At 38.7% G+C, this 17500-nt stretch overlaps 14 non-coding genes across 14 annotated transcripts; all 14 read right to left on the bottom strand.

Moving 5' to 3' along the window:
• Positions 1-493: 493 nt before the first annotated feature.
• On the bottom strand, positions 494-565 carry TRNAE-CUC (transfer RNA glutamic acid (anticodon CUC)). Its single transcript has one exon. It is a non-coding gene; the product is annotated as a tRNA-Glu (tRNA).
• An 867-nt stretch (positions 566-1432) lies between these two features.
• Positions 1433-1504, bottom strand: TRNAE-CUC (transfer RNA glutamic acid (anticodon CUC)). The gene has a single exon. It is a non-coding gene; the product is annotated as a tRNA-Glu (tRNA).
• Positions 1505-3323: 1819 nt separating this feature from the next.
• On the bottom strand, positions 3324-3395 carry TRNAE-CUC (transfer RNA glutamic acid (anticodon CUC)). The gene has a single exon. It is a non-coding gene; the product is annotated as a tRNA-Glu (tRNA).
• Positions 3396-4272: 877 nt separating this feature from the next.
• On the bottom strand, positions 4273-4344 carry TRNAE-CUC (transfer RNA glutamic acid (anticodon CUC)). Its single transcript has one exon. It is a non-coding gene; the product is annotated as a tRNA-Glu (tRNA).
• An 869-nt stretch (positions 4345-5213) lies between these two features.
• Positions 5214-5285, bottom strand: TRNAE-CUC (transfer RNA glutamic acid (anticodon CUC)). Its single transcript has one exon. It is a non-coding gene; the product is annotated as a tRNA-Glu (tRNA).
• A 1805-nt stretch (positions 5286-7090) lies between these two features.
• Positions 7091-7162, bottom strand: TRNAE-CUC (transfer RNA glutamic acid (anticodon CUC)). The gene has a single exon. It is a non-coding gene; the product is annotated as a tRNA-Glu (tRNA).
• Positions 7163-8026: 864 nt separating this feature from the next.
• TRNAE-CUC (transfer RNA glutamic acid (anticodon CUC)) lies at positions 8027-8098 on the bottom strand. Its single transcript has one exon. It is a non-coding gene; the product is annotated as a tRNA-Glu (tRNA).
• Positions 8099-8983: 885 nt separating this feature from the next.
• Positions 8984-9055, bottom strand: TRNAE-CUC (transfer RNA glutamic acid (anticodon CUC)). The gene has a single exon. It is a non-coding gene; the product is annotated as a tRNA-Glu (tRNA).
• An 876-nt stretch (positions 9056-9931) lies between these two features.
• TRNAE-CUC (transfer RNA glutamic acid (anticodon CUC)) lies at positions 9932-10003 on the bottom strand. Its single transcript has one exon. It is a non-coding gene; the product is annotated as a tRNA-Glu (tRNA).
• Positions 10004-10870: 867 nt separating this feature from the next.
• Positions 10871-10942, bottom strand: TRNAE-CUC (transfer RNA glutamic acid (anticodon CUC)). The gene has a single exon. It is a non-coding gene; the product is annotated as a tRNA-Glu (tRNA).
• A 1818-nt stretch (positions 10943-12760) lies between these two features.
• On the bottom strand, positions 12761-12832 carry TRNAE-CUC (transfer RNA glutamic acid (anticodon CUC)). The gene has a single exon. It is a non-coding gene; the product is annotated as a tRNA-Glu (tRNA).
• An 876-nt stretch (positions 12833-13708) lies between these two features.
• Positions 13709-13780, bottom strand: TRNAE-CUC (transfer RNA glutamic acid (anticodon CUC)). Its single transcript has one exon. It is a non-coding gene; the product is annotated as a tRNA-Glu (tRNA).
• Positions 13781-14648: 868 nt separating this feature from the next.
• Positions 14649-14720, bottom strand: TRNAE-CUC (transfer RNA glutamic acid (anticodon CUC)). Its single transcript has one exon. It is a non-coding gene; the product is annotated as a tRNA-Glu (tRNA).
• A 1804-nt stretch (positions 14721-16524) lies between these two features.
• Positions 16525-16596, bottom strand: TRNAE-CUC (transfer RNA glutamic acid (anticodon CUC)). The gene has a single exon. It is a non-coding gene; the product is annotated as a tRNA-Glu (tRNA).
• Between the last annotated feature and the right edge of the window lie 904 nt (positions 16597-17500).

Raw genomic sequence — 17500 nt, 5'->3', positions numbered from 1 at the left:
TTTCGCTGCAAAGAGCAATTTTAATCTAAACTAACTTTGTCTGCAAGGTATGTGTCGACCTTTGAATGCAGGAACTATTGCAGAAAAAAGTGGCACTCCCCTATCAGGAATTGAACCAGTAAACTAAGAAAACTGCTTGCTAATTAATATGGGATATTCCACAGAGTTGCAGAAAACATATAGGGTTTAAAAAAAAAAAAAAAAAAAAAAGAGTGTTGCCTTCACTAAAAAGCTGTTTTTCATTTTAGTAGTTGAATCCTGCCTCATTTGAGCTGGAGTTAACAGGTCAATTCAATATACTGAAGATTGTAAGTTTTTTCCTCAGACGGTATGTAGTTTACTCATTATCTTTGGCAGGAGAGCCTAGAAACTTTACCATTCAGTTCCAATATTCTATGGATAAGTAAGGAAATTTTAGGTCAAACGACAGGCCACAATGGCCAACCAATTGCGTCGGCCTTTGAATGTCGAAACAAGCACAGAAAAATTTGCATTCCCATACCGGGAGTCGAACCCGGGCCGCCTGGGTGAGAACCAGGAATCCTAACCGCTAGACCATATGGGAAATGTTGTGCTGTGTAGTCGATGATGTGGAAAAAAAGAACTTTATTTCTTTGAGTAAGCAACTTCTGCACGTTTGCAATAGAAGCTTTCCTTGTTAGCACAATAGGTGGCGCGTCAATCTCAAACTCTTAAGGTCATGATTGTGATTCTCACACGTGGCACTTTTCTTTGGAGATTTTGTCTCCATCTTGTCTAGAGAGCCACATTTGTTTCCACTGAGTACCAAAAATCAACAATAATATATTGAGGGGTTTGAGTCTCTTGACACCAAGTATTTGGAAGTCGAAGGTAAGAATGATTTCCGATATGAGCTCAAATGGCTTTTTGTGCAACAGAATGGAATGAATGGCTAAAAGCTCTTGTTGTCAGCATTTTTCGCTGCAAAGAGCAATTTTAATCTAAACTAACTTTGTCTGCAAGGTATGTGTCGACCTTTGAATGCAGGAACTATTGCAGAAAAAAGTGGCACTCCCCTATCAGGAATTGAACCAGTAAACTAAGAAAACTGCTTGCTAATTAATATGGGATATTCCACAGAGTTGCAGAAAACATATAGGGTTTAAAAAAAAAAAAAAAAAAAAAAAAGAGTGTTGCCTTCACTAAAAAGCTGTTTTTCATTTTAGTAGTTGAATCCTGCCTCATTTGAGCTGGAGTTAACAGGTCAATTCAATATACTGAAGATTGTAAGTTTTTTCCTCAGACGGTATGTAGTTTACTCATTATCTTTGGCAGGAGAGCCTAGAAACTTTACCATTCAGTTCCAATATTCTATGGATAAGTAAAGAAATTTTAGGTCAAACGACAGGCCACAATGGCCAACCAATTGCGTCGGCCTTTGAATGTCGAAACAAGCACAGAAAAATTTGTATTCCCATACCGGGAGTCGAACCCGGGCCGCCTGGGTGAGAACCAGGAATCCTAACCGCTAGACCATATGGGAAATGTTGTGCTGTGTAGTCGATGATGTGGAAAAAAAGAACTTTATTTCTTTGAGTAAGCAACTTCTGCACGTTTGCAATAGAAGCTTTCCTTGTTAGCACAATAGGTGGCGCGTCAATCTCAAACTCTTAAGGTCATGATTGTGATTCTCACACGTGGCACTTTTCTTTGGAGATTTTGTCTCCATCTTGTCTAGAGAGCCACATTTGTTTCCACTGAGTACCAAAAATCAACAATAATATATTGAGGGGTTTGAGTCTCTTGACACCAAGTATTTGGAAGTCGAAGGTAAGAATGATTTCCGATATGAGCTCAAATGGCTTTTTGTGCAACAGAATGGAATGAATGGCTAAAAGCTCTTGTTGTCAGCATTTTTCGCTGCAAAGAGCAATTTTAATCTAAACTAACTTTGTCTGCAAGGTATGTGTCGACCTTTGAATGCAGGAACTATTGCAGAAAAAAGTGGCACTCCCCTATCAGGAATTGAACCAGTAAACTAAGAAAACTGCTTGCTAATTAATATGGGATATTCCACAGAGTTGCAGAAAACATATAGGGTTTTGAAAAAAAAAAAAAAAAAAAAAAGAGTGTTGCCTTCACTAAAAAGCTGTTTTTCATTTTAGTAGTTGAATCCTGCCTCATTTGAGCTGGAGTTAACAGGTCAATTCAATATACTGAAGATTGTAAGTTTTTTCCTCAGACGGTATGTAGTTTACTCATTATCTTTGGCAGGAGAGCCTAGAAACTTTACCATTCAGTTCCAATATTCTATGGATAAGTAAGGAAATTTTAGGTCAAATGACAGGCCACAATGGCCAAACAATTGCGTCGGCCTTTGAATGTCGAAACAAGCACAGAAAAATTTGCATTCCCATACCGGGAGTTGAACCCGGGCCGCCTGGGTGAGAACCAGGAATCCTAACCGCTAGACCATATGGGAAATGTTGTGCTGTGTAGTCGATGATGTGGAAAAAAAGAACTTTATTTCTTTGAGTAAGCAACTTCTGCACGTTTGCAACAGAAGCTTTCCTTGTTAGCACAATAGGTGGCGCGTCAATCTCAAACTCTTAAGGTCATGATTGTGATTCTCACACGTGGCACTTTTCTTTGGAGATTTTGTCTCCATTTTGTCTCCATCTTGTCTAGAGAGCCACATTTGTTTCCACTGAGTACCAAAAATCAACAATAATATATTGAGGGGTTTGAGTCTCTTGACACCAAGTATTTGGAAGTCGAAGGTAAGAATGATTTCCGATATGAGCTCAAATGGCTTTTTGTGCAACAGAATGGAATGAATGGCTAAAAGCTCTTGTTGTCAGCATTTTTCGCTGCAAAGAGCAATTTTAATCTAAACTAACTTTGTCTGCAAGGTATGTGTCGACCTTTGAATGCAGGAACTATTGCAGAAAAAAGTGGCACTCCCCTATCAGGAATTGAACCAGTAAACTAAGAAAACTGCTTGCTAATTAATATGGGATATTCCACAGAGTTGCAGAAAACATATAGGGTTTTGAAAAAAAAAAAAAAAAAAAAAAAAGAGTGTTGCCTTCACTAAAAAGCTGTTTTTCATTTTAGTAGTTGAATCCTGCCTCATTTGAGCTGGAGTTAACAGGTCAATTCAATATACTGAAGATTGTAAGTTTTTTCCTCAGACGGTATGTAGTTTACTCATTATCTTTGGCAGGAGAGCCTAGAAACTTTACCATTCAGTTCCAATATTCTATGGATAAGTAAGGAAATTTTAGGTCAAATGACAGGCCACAATGGCCAAACAATTGCGTCGGCCTTTGAATGTCGAAACAAGCACAGAATAATTTGCATTCCCATACCGGGAGTCGAACCCGGGCCGCCTGGGTGAGAACCAGGAATCCTAACCGCTAGACCATATGGGAAATGTTGTGCTGTGTAGTCGATGATGTGGAAAAAAAGAACTTTATTTCTTTGAGTAAGCAACTTCTGCACGTTTGCAACAGAAGCTTTCCTTGTTAGCACAATAGGTGGCGCGTCAATCTCAAACTCTTAAGGTCATGATTGTGATTCTCACACGTGGCACTTTTCTTTGGAGATTTTGTCTCCATTTTGTCTCCATCTTGTCTAGAGAGCCACATTTGTTTCCACTGAGTACCAAAAATCAACAATAATATATTGAGGGGTTTGAGTCTCTTGACACCAAGTATTTGGAAGTCGAAGGTAAGAATGATTTCCGATATGAGCTCAAATGGCTTTTTGTGCAACAGAATGGAATGAATGGCTAAAAGCTCTTGTTGTCAGCATTTTTCGCTGCAAAGAGCAATTTTAATCTAAACTAACTTTGTCTGCAAGGTATGTGTCGAATTTGAATGCAGGAACAATTGCAGAAAAAAGTGGCACTCCCCTATCAGGAATTGAACCAGTAAACTAAGAAAACTGCTTGCTAATTAATATGGGATATTCCACAGAGTTGCAGAAAACATATAGGGTTTAAAAAAAAAAAAAAAAAAAAAAAAGAGTGTTGCCTTCACTAAAAAGCTGTTTTTCATTTTAGTAGTTGAATCCTGCCTCATTTGAGCTGGAGTTAACAGGTCAATTCAATATACTGAAGATTGTAAGTTTTTTCCTCAGACGGTATGTAGTTTACTCATTATCTTTGGCAGGAGAGCCTAGAAACTTTACCATTCAGTTCCAATATTCTATGGATAAGTAAGGAAATTTTAGGTCAAACGACAGGCCACAATGGCCAACCAATTGCGTCGGCCTTTGAATGTCGAAACAAGCACAGAAAAATTTGCATTCCCATACCGGGAGTCGAACCCGGGCCGCCTGGGTGAGAACCAGGAATCCTAACCGCTAGACCATATGGGAAATGTTGTGCTGTGTAGTCGATGATGTGGAAAAAAAGAACTTTATTTCTTTGAGTAAGCAACTTCTGCACGTTTGCAATAGAAGCTTTCCTTGTTAGCACAATAGGTGGCGCGTCAATCTCAAACTCTTAAGGTCATGATTGTGATTCTCACACGTGGCACTTTTCTTTGGAGATTTTGTCTCCATCTTGTCTAGAGAGCCACATTTGTTTCCACTGAGTACCAAAAATCAACAATAATATATTGAGGGGTTTGAGTCTCTTGACACCAAGTATTTGGAAGTCGAAGGTAAGAATGATTTCCGATATGAGCTCAAATGGCTTTTTGTGCAACAGAATGGAATGAATGGCTAAAAGCTCTTGTTGTCAGCATTTTTCGCTGCAAAGAGCAATTTTAATCTAAACTAACTTTGTCTGCAAGGTATGTGTCGACCTTTGAATGCAGGAACTATTGCAGAAAAAAGTGGCACTCCCCTATCAGGAATTGAACCAGTAAACTAAGAAAACTGCTTGCTAATTAATATGGGATATTCCACAGAGTTGCAGAAAACATATAGGGTTTTAAAAAAAAAAAAAAAAAAAAAAAAAGAGTGTTGCCTTCACTAAAAAGCTGTTTTTCATTTTAGTAGTTGAATCCTGCCTCATTTGAGCTGGAGTTAACAGGTCAATTCAATATACTGAAGATTGTAAGTTTTTTCCTCAGACGGTATGTAGTTTACTCATTATCTTTGGCAGGAGAGCCTAGAAACTTTACCATTCAGTTCCAATATTCTATGGATAAGTAAGGAAATTTTAGGTCAAATGACAGGCCACAATGGCCAAACAATTGCGTCGGCCTTTGAATGTCGAAACAAGCACAGAAAAATTTGCATTCCCATACCGGGAGTCGAACCCGGGCCGCCTGGGTGAGAACCAGGAATCCTAACCGCTAGACCATATGGGAAATGTTGTGCTGTGTAGTCGATGATGTGGAAAAAAAGAACTTTATTTCTTTGAGTAAGCAACTTCTGCACGTTTGCAACAGAAGCTTTCCTTGTTAGCACAATAGGTGGCGCGTCAATCTCAAACTCTTAAGGTCATGATTGTGATTCTCACACGTGGCACTTTTCTTTGGAGATTTTGTCTCCATCTTGTCTAGAGAGCCACATTTGTTTCCACTGAGTACCAAAAATCAACAATAATATATTGAGGGGTTTGAGTCTCTTGACACCAAGTATTTGGAAGTCGAAGGTAAGAATGATTTCCGATATGAGCTCAAATGGCTTTTTGTGCAACAGAATGGAATGAATGGCTAAAAGCTCTTGTTGTCAGCATTTTTCGCTGCAAAGAGCAATTTTAATCTAAACTAACTTTGTCTGCAAGGTATGTGTCGAATTTGAATGCAGGAACAATTGCAGAAAAAAGTGGCACTCCCCTATCAGGAATTGAACCAGTAAACTAAGAAAACCGCTTGCTAATTAATATGGGATATTCCACAGAGTTGCAGAAAACATATAGGGTTTAAAAAAAAAAAAAAAAAAAAAAAGAGTGTTGCCTTCACTAAAAAGCTGTTTTTCATTTTAGTAGTTGAATCCTGCCTCATTTGAGCTGGAGTTAACAGGTCAATTCAATATACTGAAGATTGTAAGTTTTTTCCTCAGACGGTATGTAGTTTACTCATTATCTTTGGCAGGAGAGCCTAGAAACTTTACCATTCAGTTCCAATATTCTATGGATAAGTAAGGAAATTTTAGGTCAAACGACAGGCCACAATGGCCAACCAATTGCGTCGGCCTTTGAATGTCGAAACAAGCACAGAAAAATTTGCATTCCCATACCGGGAGTCGAACCCGGGCCGCCTGGGTAAGAACCAGGAATCCTAACCGCTAGACCATATGGGAAATGTTGTGCTGTGTAGTCGATGATGTGGAAAAAAAGAACTTTATTTCTTTGAGTAAGCAACTTCTGCACGTTTGCAATAGAAGCTTTCCTTGTTAGCACAATAGGTGGCGCGTCAATCTCAAACTCTTAAGGTCATGATTGTGATTCTCACACGTGGCACTTTTCTTTGGAGATTTTGTCTCCATCTTGTCTAGAGAGCCACATTTGTTTCCACTGAGTACCAAAAATCAACAATAATATATTGAGGGGTTTGAGTCTCTTGACACCAAGTATTTGGAAGTCGAAGGTAAGAATGATTTCCGATATGAGCTCAAATGGCTTTTTGTGCAACAGAATGGAATGAATGGCTAAAAGCTCTTGTTGTCAGCATTTTTCGCTGCAAAGAGCAATTTTAATCTAAACTAACTTTGTCTGCAAGGTATGTGTCGAATTTGAATGCAGGAACAATTGCAGAAAAAAGTGGCACTCCCCTATCAGGAATTGAACCAGTAAACTAAGAAAACTGCTTTCTAATTAATATGGGATATTCCACAGAGTTGCAGAAAACATATAGGGTTTAAAAAAAAAAAAAAAAAAAAAAAAAAGAGTGTTGCCTTCACGAAAAAGCTGTTTTTCATTTTAGTAGTTGAATCCTGCCTCATTTGAGCTGGAGTTAACAGGTCAATTCAATATACTGAAGATTGTAAGTTTTTTCCTCAGACGGTATGTAGTTTACTCATTATCTTTGGCAGGAGAGCCTAGAAACTTTACCATTCAGTTCCAATATTCTATGGATAAGTAAAGAAATTTTAGGTCAAACGACAGGCCACAATGGCCAACCAATTGCGTCGGCCTTTGAATGTCGAAACAAGCACAGAAAAATTTGCATTCCCATACCGGGAGTCGAACCCGGGCCGCCTGGGTGAGAACCAGGAATCCTAACCGCTAGACCATATGGGAAATGTTGTGCTGTGTAGTCGATGATGTGGAAAAAAAGAACTTTATTTCTTTGAGTAAGCAACTTCTGCACGTTTGCAATAGAAGCTTTCCTTGTTAGCACAATAGGTGGCGCGTCAATCTCAAACTCTTAAGGTCATGATTGTGATTCTCACACGTGGCACTTTTCTTTGGAGATTTTGTCTCCATCTTGTCTAGAGAGCCACATTTGTTTCCACTGAGTACCAAAAATCAACAATAATATATTGAGGGGTTTGAGTCTCTTGACACCAAGTATTTGGAAGTCGAAGGTAAGAATGATTTCCGATATGAGCTCAAATGGCTTTTTGTGCAACAGAATGGAATGAATGGCTAAAAGCTCTTGTTGTCAGCATTTTTCGCTGCAAAGAGCAATTTTAATCTAAACTAACTTTGTCTGCAAGGTATGTGTCGACCTTTGAATGCAGGAACTATTGCAGAAAAAAGTGGCACTCCCCTATCAGGAATTGAACCAGTAAACTAAGAAAACTGCTTGCTAATTAATATGGGATATTCCACAGAGTTGCAGAAAACATATAGGGTTTTAAAAAAAAAAAAAAAAAAAAGAGTGTTGCCTTCACTAAAAAGCTGTTTTTCATTTTAGTAGTTGAATCCTGCCTCATTTGAGCTGGAGTTAACAGGTCAATTCAATATACTGAAGATTGTAAGTTTTTTCCTCAGACGGTATGTAGTTTACTCATTATCTTTGGCAGGAGAGCCTAGAAACTTTACCATTCAGTTCCAATATTCTATGGATAAGTAAGGAAATTTTAGGTCAAATGACAGGCCACAATGGCCAAACAATTGCGTCGGCCTTTGAATGTCGAAACAAGCACAGAAAAATTTGCATTCCCATACCGGGAGTCGAACCCGGGCCGCCTGGGTGAGAACCAGGAATCCTAACCGCTAGACCATATGGGAAATGTTGTGCTGTGTAGTCGATGATGTGGAAAAAAAGAACTTTATTTCTTTGAGTAAGCAACTTCTGCACGTTTGCAACAGAAGCTTTCCTTGTTAGCACAATAGGTGGCGCGTCAATCTCAAACTCTTAAGGTCATGATTGTGATTCTCACACGTGGCACTTTTCTTTGGAGATTTTGTCTCCATTTTGTCTCCATCTTGTCTAGAGAGCCACATTTGTTTCCACTGAGTACCAAAAATCAACAATAATATATTGAGGGGTTTGAGTCTCTTGACACCAAGTATTTGGAAGTCGAAGGTAAGAATGATTTCCGATATGAGCTCAAATGGCTTTTTGTGCAACAGAATGGAATGAATGGCTAAAAGCTCTTGTTGTCAGCATTTTTCGCTGCAAAGAGCAATTTTAATCTAAACTAACTTTGTCTGCAAGGTATGTGTCGACCTTTGAATGCAGGAACTATTGCAGAAAAAAGTGGCACTCCCCTATCAGGAATTGAACCAGTAAACTAAGAAAACTGCTTGCTAATTAATATGGGATATTCCACAGAGTTGCAGAAAACATATAGGGTTTTGAAAAAAAAAAAAAAAAAAAAAAAAAAAAAGAGTGTTGCCTTCACTAAAAAGCTGTTTTTCATTTTAGTAGTTGAATCCTGCCTCATTTGAGCTGGAGTTAACAGGTCAATTCAATATACTGAAGATTGTAAGTTTTTTCCTCAGACGGTATGTAGTTTACTCATTATCTTTGGCAGGAGAGCCTAGAAACTTTACCATTCAGTTCCAATATTCTATGGATAAGTAAGGAAATTTTAGGTCAAATGACAGGCCACAATGGCCAAACAATTGCGTCGGCCTTTGAATGTCGAAACAAGCACAGAATAATTTGCATTCCCATACCGGGAGTCGAACCCGGGCCGCCTGGGTGAGAACCAGGAATCCTAACCGCTAGACCATATGGGAAATGTTGTGCTGTGTAGTCGATGATGTGGAAAAAAAGAACTTTATTTCTTTGAGTAAGCAACTTCTGCACGTTTGCAACAGAAGCTTTCCTTGTTAGCACAATAGGTGGCGCGTCAATCTCAAACTCTTAAGGTCATGATTGTGATTCTCACACGTGGCACTTTTCTTTGGAGATTTTGTCTCCATTTTGTCTCCATCTTGTCTAGAGAGCCACATTTGTTTCCACTGAGTACCAAAAATCAACAATAATATATTGAGGGGTTTGAGTCTCTTGACACCAAGTATTTGGAAGTCGAAGGTAAGAATGATTTCCGATATGAGCTCAAATGGCTTTTTGTGCAACAGAATGGAATGAATGGCTAAAAGCTCTTGTTGTCAGCATTTTTCGCTGCAAAGAGCAATTTTAATCTAAACTAACTTTGTCTGCAAGGTATGTGTCGACCTTTGAATGCAGGAACTATTGCAGAAAAAAGTGGCACTCCCCTATCAGGAATTGAACCAGTAAACTAAGAAAACTGCTTGCTAATTAATATGGGATATTCCACAGAGTTGCAGAAAACATATAGGGTTTAAAAAAAAAAAAAAAAAAAAAAGAGTGTTGCCTTCACTAAAAAGCTGTTTTTCATTTTAGTAGTTGAATCCTGCCTCATTTGAGCTGGAGTTAACAGGTCAATTCAATATACTGAAGATTGTAAGTTTTTTCCTCAGACGGTATGTAGTTTACTCATTATCTTTGGCAGGAGAGCCTAGAAACTTTACCATTCAGTTCCAATATTCTATGGATAAGTAAGGAAATTTTAGGTCAAACGACAGGCCACAATGGCCAACCAATTGCGTCGGCCTTTGAATGTCGAAACAAGCACAGAAAAATTTGCATTCCCATACCGGGAGTCGAACCCGGGCCGCCTGGGTGAGAACCAGGAATCCTAACCGCTAGACCATATGGGAAATGTTGTGCTGTGTAGTCGATGATGTGGAAAAAAAGAACTTTATTTCTTTGAGTAAGCAACTTCTGCACGTTTGCAATAGAAGCTTTCCTTGTTAGCACAATAGGTGGCGCGTCAATCTCAAACTCTTAAGGTCATGATTGTGATTCTCACACGTGGCACTTTTCTTTGGAGATTTTGTCTCCATCTTGTCTAGAGAGCCACATTTGTTTCCACTGAGTACCAAAAATCAACAATAATATATTGAGGGGTTTGAGTCTCTTGACACCAAGTATTTGGAAGTCGAAGGTAAGAATGATTTCCGATATGAGCTCAAATGGCTTTTTGTGCAACAGAATGGAATGAATGGCTAAAAGCTCTTGTTGTCAGCATTTTTCGCTGCAAAGAGCAATTTTAATCTAAACTAACTTTGTCTGCAAGGTATGTGTCGACCTTTGAATGCAGGAACTATTGCAGAAAAAAGTGGCACTCCCCTATCAGGAATTGAACCAGTAAACTAAGAAAACTGCTTGCTAATTAATATGGGATATTCCACAGAGTTGCAGAAAACATATAGGGTTTAAAAAAAAAAAAAAAAAAAAAAAAGAGTGTTGCCTTCACTAAAAAGCTGTTTTTCATTTTAGTAGTTGAATCCTGCCTCATTTGAGCTGGAGTTAACAGGTCAATTCAATATACTGAAGATTGTAAGTTTTTTCCTCAGACGGTATGTAGTTTACTCATTATCTTTGGCAGGAGAGCCTAGAAACTTTACCATTCAGTTCCAATATTCTATGGATAAGTAAAGAAATTTTAGGTCAAACGACAGGCCACAATGGCCAACCAATTGCGTCGGCCTTTGAATGTCGAAACAAGCACAGAAAAATTTGTATTCCCATACCGGGAGTCGAACCCGGGCCGCCTGGGTGAGAACCAGGAATCCTAACCGCTAGACCATATGGGAAATGTTGTGCTGTGTAGTCGATGATGTGGAAAAAAAGAACTTTATTTCTTTGAGTAAGCAACTTCTGCACGTTTGCAATAGAAGCTTTCCTTGTTAGCACAATAGGTGGCGCGTCAATCTCAAACTCTTAAGGTCATGATTGTGATTCTCACACGTGGCACTTTTCTTTGGAGATTTTGTCTCCATCTTGTCTAGAGAGCCACATTTGTTTCCACTGAGTACCAAAAATCAACAATAATATATTGAGGGGTTTGAGTCTCTTGACACCAAGTATTTGGAAGTCGAAGGTAAGAATGATTTCCGATATGAGCTCAAATGGCTTTTTGTGCAACAGAATGGAATGAATGGCTAAAAGCTCTTGTTGTCAGCATTTTTCGCTGCAAAGAGCAATTTTAATCTAAACTAACTTTGTCTGCAAGGTATGTGTCGACCTTTGAATGCAGGAACTATTGCAGAAAAAAGTGGCACTCCCCTATCAGGAATTGAACCAGTAAACTAAGAAAACTGCTTGCTAATTAATATGGGATATTCCACAGAGTTGCAGAAAACATATAGGGTTTTGAAAAAAAAAAAAAAAAAAAAAGAGTGTTGCCTTCACTAAAAAGCTGTTTTTCATTTTAGTAGTTGAATCCTGCCTCATTTGAGCTGGAGTTAACAGGTCAATTCAATATACTGAAGATTGTAAGTTTTTTCCTCAGACGGTATGTAGTTTACTCATTATCTTTGGCAGGAGAGCCTAGAAACTTTACCATTCAGTTCCAATATTCTATGGATAAGTAAGGAAATTTTAGGTCAAATGACAGGCCACAATGGCCAAACAATTGCGTCGGCCTTTGAATGTCGAAACAAGCACAGAAAAATTTGCATTCCCATACCGGGAGTTGAACCCGGGCCGCCTGGGTGAGAACCAGGAATCCTAACCGCTAGACCATATGGGAAATGTTGTGCTGTGTAGTCGATGATGTGGAAAAAAAGAACTTTATTTCTTTGAGTAAGCAACTTCTGCACGTTTGCAACAGAAGCTTTCCTTGTTAGCACAATAGGTGGCGCGTCAATCTCAAACTCTTAAGGTCATGATTGTGATTCTCACACGTGGCACTTTTCTTTGGAGATTTTGTCTCCATTTTGTCTCCATCTTGTCTAGAGAGCCACATTTGTTTCCACTGAGTACCAAAAATCAACAATAATATATTGAGGGGTTTGAGTCTCTTGACACCAAGTATTTGGAAGTCGAAGGTAAGAATGATTTCCGATATGAGCTCAAATGGCTTTTTGTGCAACAGAATGGAATGAATGGCTAAAAGCTCTTGTTGTCAGCATTTTTCGCTGCAAAGAGCAATTTTAATCTAAACTAACTTTGTCTGCAAGGTATGTGTCGACCTTTGAATGCAGGAACTATTGCAGAAAAAAGTGGCACTCCCCTATCAGGAATTGAACCAGTAAACTAAGAAAACTGCTTGCTAATTAATATGGGATATTCCACAGAGTTGCAGAAAACATATAGGGTTTTGAAAAAAAAAAAAAAAAAAAAAAAAGAGTGTTGCCTTCACTAAAAAGCTGTTTTTCATTTTAGTAGTTGAATCCTGCCTCATTTGAGCTGGAGTTAACAGGTCAATTCAATATACTGAAGATTGTAAGTTTTTTCCTCAGACGGTATGTAGTTTACTCATTATCTTTGGCAGGAGAGCCTAGAAACTTTACCATTCAGTTCCAATATTCTATGGATAAGTAAGGAAATTTTAGGTCAAATGACAGGCCACAATGGCCAAACAATTGCGTCGGCCTTTGAATGTCGAAACAAGCACAGAATAATTTGCATTCCCATACCGGGAGTCGAACCCGGGCCGCCTGGGTGAGAACCAGGAATCCTAACCGCTAGACCATATGGGAAATGTTGTGCTGTGTAGTCGATGATGTGGAAAAAAAGAACTTTATTTCTTTGAGTAAGCAACTTCTGCACGTTTGCAACAGAAGCTTTCCTTGTTAGCACAATAGGTGGCGCGTCAATCTCAAACTCTTAAGGTCATGATTGTGATTCTCACACGTGGCACTTTTCTTTGGAGATTTTGTCTCCATTTTGTCTCCATCTTGTCTAGAGAGCCACATTTGTTTCCACTGAGTACCAAAAATCAACAATAATATATTGAGGGGTTTGAGTCTCTTGACACCAAGTATTTGGAAGTCGAAGGTAAGAATGATTTCCGATATGAGCTCAAATGGCTTTTTGTGCAACAGAATGGAATGAATGGCTAAAAGCTCTTGTTGTCAGCATTTTTCGCTGCAAAGAGCAATTTTAATCTAAACTAACTTTGTCTGCAAGGTATGTGTCGAATTTGAATGCAGGAACAATTGCAGAAAAAAGTGGCACTCCCCTATCAGGAATTGAACCAGTAAACTAAGAAAACTGCTTGCTAATTAATATGGGATATTCCACAGAGTTGCAGAAAACATATAGGGTTTAAAAAAAAAAAAAAAAAAAAAAAGAGTGTTGCCTTCACTAAAAAGCTGTTTTTCATTTTAGTAGTTGAATCCTGCCTCATTTGAGCTGGAGTTAACAGGTCAATTCAATATACTGAAGATTGTAAGTTTTTTCCTCAGACGGTATGTAGTTTACTCATTATCTTTGGCAGGAGAGCCTAGAAACTTTACCATTCAGTTCCAATATTCTATGGATAAGTAAGGAAATTTTAGGTCAAACGACAGGCCACAATGGCCAACCAATTGCGTCGGCCTTTGAATGTCGAAACAAGCACAGAAAAATTTGCATTCCCATACCGGGAGTCGAACCCGGGCCGCCTGGGTGAGAACCAGGAATCCTAACCGCTAGACCATATGGGAAATGTTGTGCTGTGTAGTCGATGATGTGGAAAAAAAGAACTTTATTTCTTTGAGTAAGCAACTTCTGCACGTTTGCAATAGAAGCTTTCCTTGTTAGCACAATAGGTGGCGCGTCAATCTCAAACTCTTAAGGTCATGATTGTGATTCTCACACGTGGCACTTTTCTTTGGAGATTTTGTCTCCATCTTGTCTAGAGAGCCACATTTGTTTCCACTGAGTACCAAAAATCAACAATAATATATTGAGGGGTTTGAGTCTCTTGACACCAAGTATTTGGAAGTCGAAGGTAAGAATGATTTCCGATATGAGCTCAAATGGCTTTTTGTGCAACAGAATGGAATGAATGGCTAAAAGCTCTTGTTGTCAGCATTTTTCGCTGCAAAGAGCAATTTTAATCTAAACTAACTTTGTCTGCAAGGTATGTGTCGACCTTTGAATGCAGGAACTATTGCAGAAAAAAGTGGCACTCCCCTATCAGGAATTGAACCAGTAAACTAAGAAAACTGCTTGCTAATTAATATGGGATATTCCACAGAGTTGCAGAAAACATATAGGGTTTTAAAAAAAAAAAAAAAAAAAAAAAAGAGTGTTGCCTTCACTAAAAAGCTGTTTTTCATTTTAGTAGTTGAATCCTGCCTCATTTGAGCTGGAGTTAACAGGTCAATTCAATATACTGAAGATTGTAAGTTTTTTCCTCAGACGGTATGTAGTTTACTCATTATCTTTGGCAGGAGAGCCTAGAAACTTTACCATTCAGTTCCAATATTCTATGGATAAGTAAGGAAATTTTAGGTCAAATGACAGGCCACAATGGCCAAACAATTGCGTCGGCCTTTGAATGTCGAAACAAGCACAGAAAAATTTGCATTCCCATACCGGGAGTCGAACCCGGGCCGCCTGGGTGAGAACCAGGAATCCTAACCGCTAGACCATATGGGAAATGTTGTGCTGTGTAGTCGATGATGTGGAAAAAAAGAACTTTATTTCTTTGAGTAAGCAACTTCTGCACGTTTGCAACAGAAGCTTTCCTTGTTAGCACAATAGGTGGCGCGTCAATCTCAAACTCTTAAGGTCATGATTGTGATTCTCACACGTGGCACTTTTCTTTGGAGATTTTGTCTCCATCTTGTCTAGAGAGCCACATTTGTTTCCACTGAGTACCAAAAATCAACAATAATATATTGAGGGGTTTGAGTCTCTTGACACCAAGTATTTGGAAGTCGAAGGTAAGAATGATTTCCGATATGAGCTCAAATGGCTTTTTGTGCAACAGAATGGAATGAATGGCTAAAAGCTCTTGTTGTCAGCATTTTTCGCTGCAAAGAGCAATTTTAATCTAAACTAACTTTGTCTGCAAGGTATGTGTCGAATTTGAATGCAGGAACAATTGCAGAAAAAAGTGGCACTCCCCTATCAGGAATTGAACCAGTAAACTAAGAAAACCGCTTGCTAATTAATATGGGATATTCCACAGAGTTGCAGAAAACATATAGGGTTTAAAAAAAAAAAAAAAAAAAAAAAGAGTGTTGCCTTCACTAAAAAGCTGTTTTTCATTTTAGTAGTTGAATCCTGCCTCATTTGAGCTGGAGTTAACAGGTCAATTCAATATACTGAAGATTGTAAGTTTTTTCCTCAGACGGTATGTAGTTTACTCATTATCTTTGGCAGGAGAGCCTAGAAACTTTACCATTCAGTTCCAATATTCTATGGATAAGTAAGGAAATTTTAGGTCAAACGACAGGCCACAATGGCCAACCAATTGCGTCGGCCTTTGAATGTCGAAACAAGCACAGAAAAATTTGCATTCCCATACCGGGAGTCGAACCCGGGCCGCCTGGGTAAGAACCAGGAATCCTAACCGCTAGACCATATGGGAAATGTTGTGCTGTGTAGTCGATGATGTGGAAAAAAAGAACTTTATTTCTTTGAGTAAGCAACTTCTGCACGTTTGCAATAGAAGCTTTCCTTGTTAGCACAATAGGTGGCGCGTCAATCTCAAACTCTTAAGGTCATGATTGTGATTCTCACACGTGGCACTTTTCTTTGGAGATTTTGTCTCCATCTTGTCTAGAGAGCCACATTTGTTTCCACTGAGTACCAAAAATCAACAATAATATATTGAGGGGTTTGAGTCTCTTGACACCAAGTATTTGGAAGTCGAAGGTAAGAATGATTTCCGATATGAGCTCAAATGGCTTTTTGTGCAACAGAATGGAATGAATGGCTAAAAGCTCTTGTTGTCAGCATTTTTCGCTGCAAAGAGCAATTTTAATCTAAACTAACTTTGTCTGCAAGGTATGTGTCGAATTTGAATGCAGGAACAATTGCAGAAAAAAGTGGCACTCCCCTATCAGGAATTGAACCAGTAAACTAAGAAAACTGCTTTCTAATTAATATGGGATATTCCACAGAGTTGCAGAAAACATATAGGGTTTAAAAAAAAAAAAAAAAAAAAAAAAAGAGTGTTGCCTTCACGAAAAAGCTGTTTTTCATTTTAGTAGTTGAATCCTGCCTCATTTGAGCTGGAGTTAACAGGTCAATTCAATATACTGAAGATTGTAAGTTTTTTCCTCAGACGGTATGTAGTTTACTCATTATCTTTGGCAGGAGAGCCTAGAAACTTTACCATTCAGTTCCAATATTCTATGGATAAGTAAAGAAATTTTAGGTCAAACGACAGGCCACAATGGCCAACCAATTGCGTCGGCCTTTGAATGTCGAAACAAGCACAGAAAAATTTGCATTCCCATACCGGGAGTCGAACCCGGGCCGCCTGGGTGAGAACCAGGAATCCTAACCGCTAGACCATATGGGAAATGTTGTGCTGTGTAGTCGATGATGTGGAAAAAAAGAACTTTATTTCTTTGAGTAAGCAACTTCTGCACGTTTGCAATAGAAGCTTTCCTTGTTAGCACAATAGGTGGCGCGTCAATCTCAAACTCTTAAGGTCATGATTGTGATTCTCACACGTGGCACTTTTCTTTGGAGATTTTGTCTCCATCTTGTCTAGAGAGCCACATTTGTTTCCACTGAGTACCAAAAATCAACAATAATATATTGAGGGGTTTGAGTCTCTTGACACCAAGTATTTGGAAGTCGAAGGTAAGAATGATTTCCGATATGAGCTCAAATGGCTTTTTGTGCAACAGAATGGAATGAATGGCTAAAAGCTCTTGTTGTCAGCATTTTTCGCTGCAAAGAGCAATTTTAATCTAAACTAACTTTGTCTGCAAGGTATGTGTCGACCTTTGAATGCAGGAACTATTGCAGAAAAAAGTGGCACTCCCCTATCAGGAATTGAACCAGTAAACTAAGAAAACTGCTTGCTAATTAATATGGGATATTCCACAGAGTTGCAGAAAACATATAGGGTTTTAAAAAAAAAAAAAAAAAAAGAGTGTTGCCTTCACTAAAAAGCTGTTTTTCATTTTAGTAGTTGAATCCTGCCTCATTTGAGCTGGAGTTAACAGGTCAATTCAATATACTGAAGATTGTAAGTTTTTTCCTCAGACGGTATGTAGTTTACTCATTATCTTTGGCAGGAGAGCCTAGAAACTTTACCATTCAGTTCCAATATTCTATGGATAAGTAAGGAAATTTTAGGTCAAATGACAGGCCACAATGGCCAAACAATTGCGTCGGCCTTTGAATGTCGAAACAAGCACAGAAAAATTTGCATTCCCATACCGGGAGTCGAACCCGGGCCGCCTGGGTGAGAA

This window comes from Anomaloglossus baeobatrachus, chromosome 4 (genome assembly GCF_048569485.1).
Source record: "Anomaloglossus baeobatrachus isolate aAnoBae1 chromosome 4, aAnoBae1.hap1, whole genome shotgun sequence".
Lineage (NCBI taxonomy): Eukaryota > Metazoa > Chordata > Amphibia > Anura > Aromobatidae > Anomaloglossus > Anomaloglossus baeobatrachus.
Note: the sequence above shows the minus strand (reverse complement) of the source record. Positions and strands in the feature narration are given on the sequence as shown.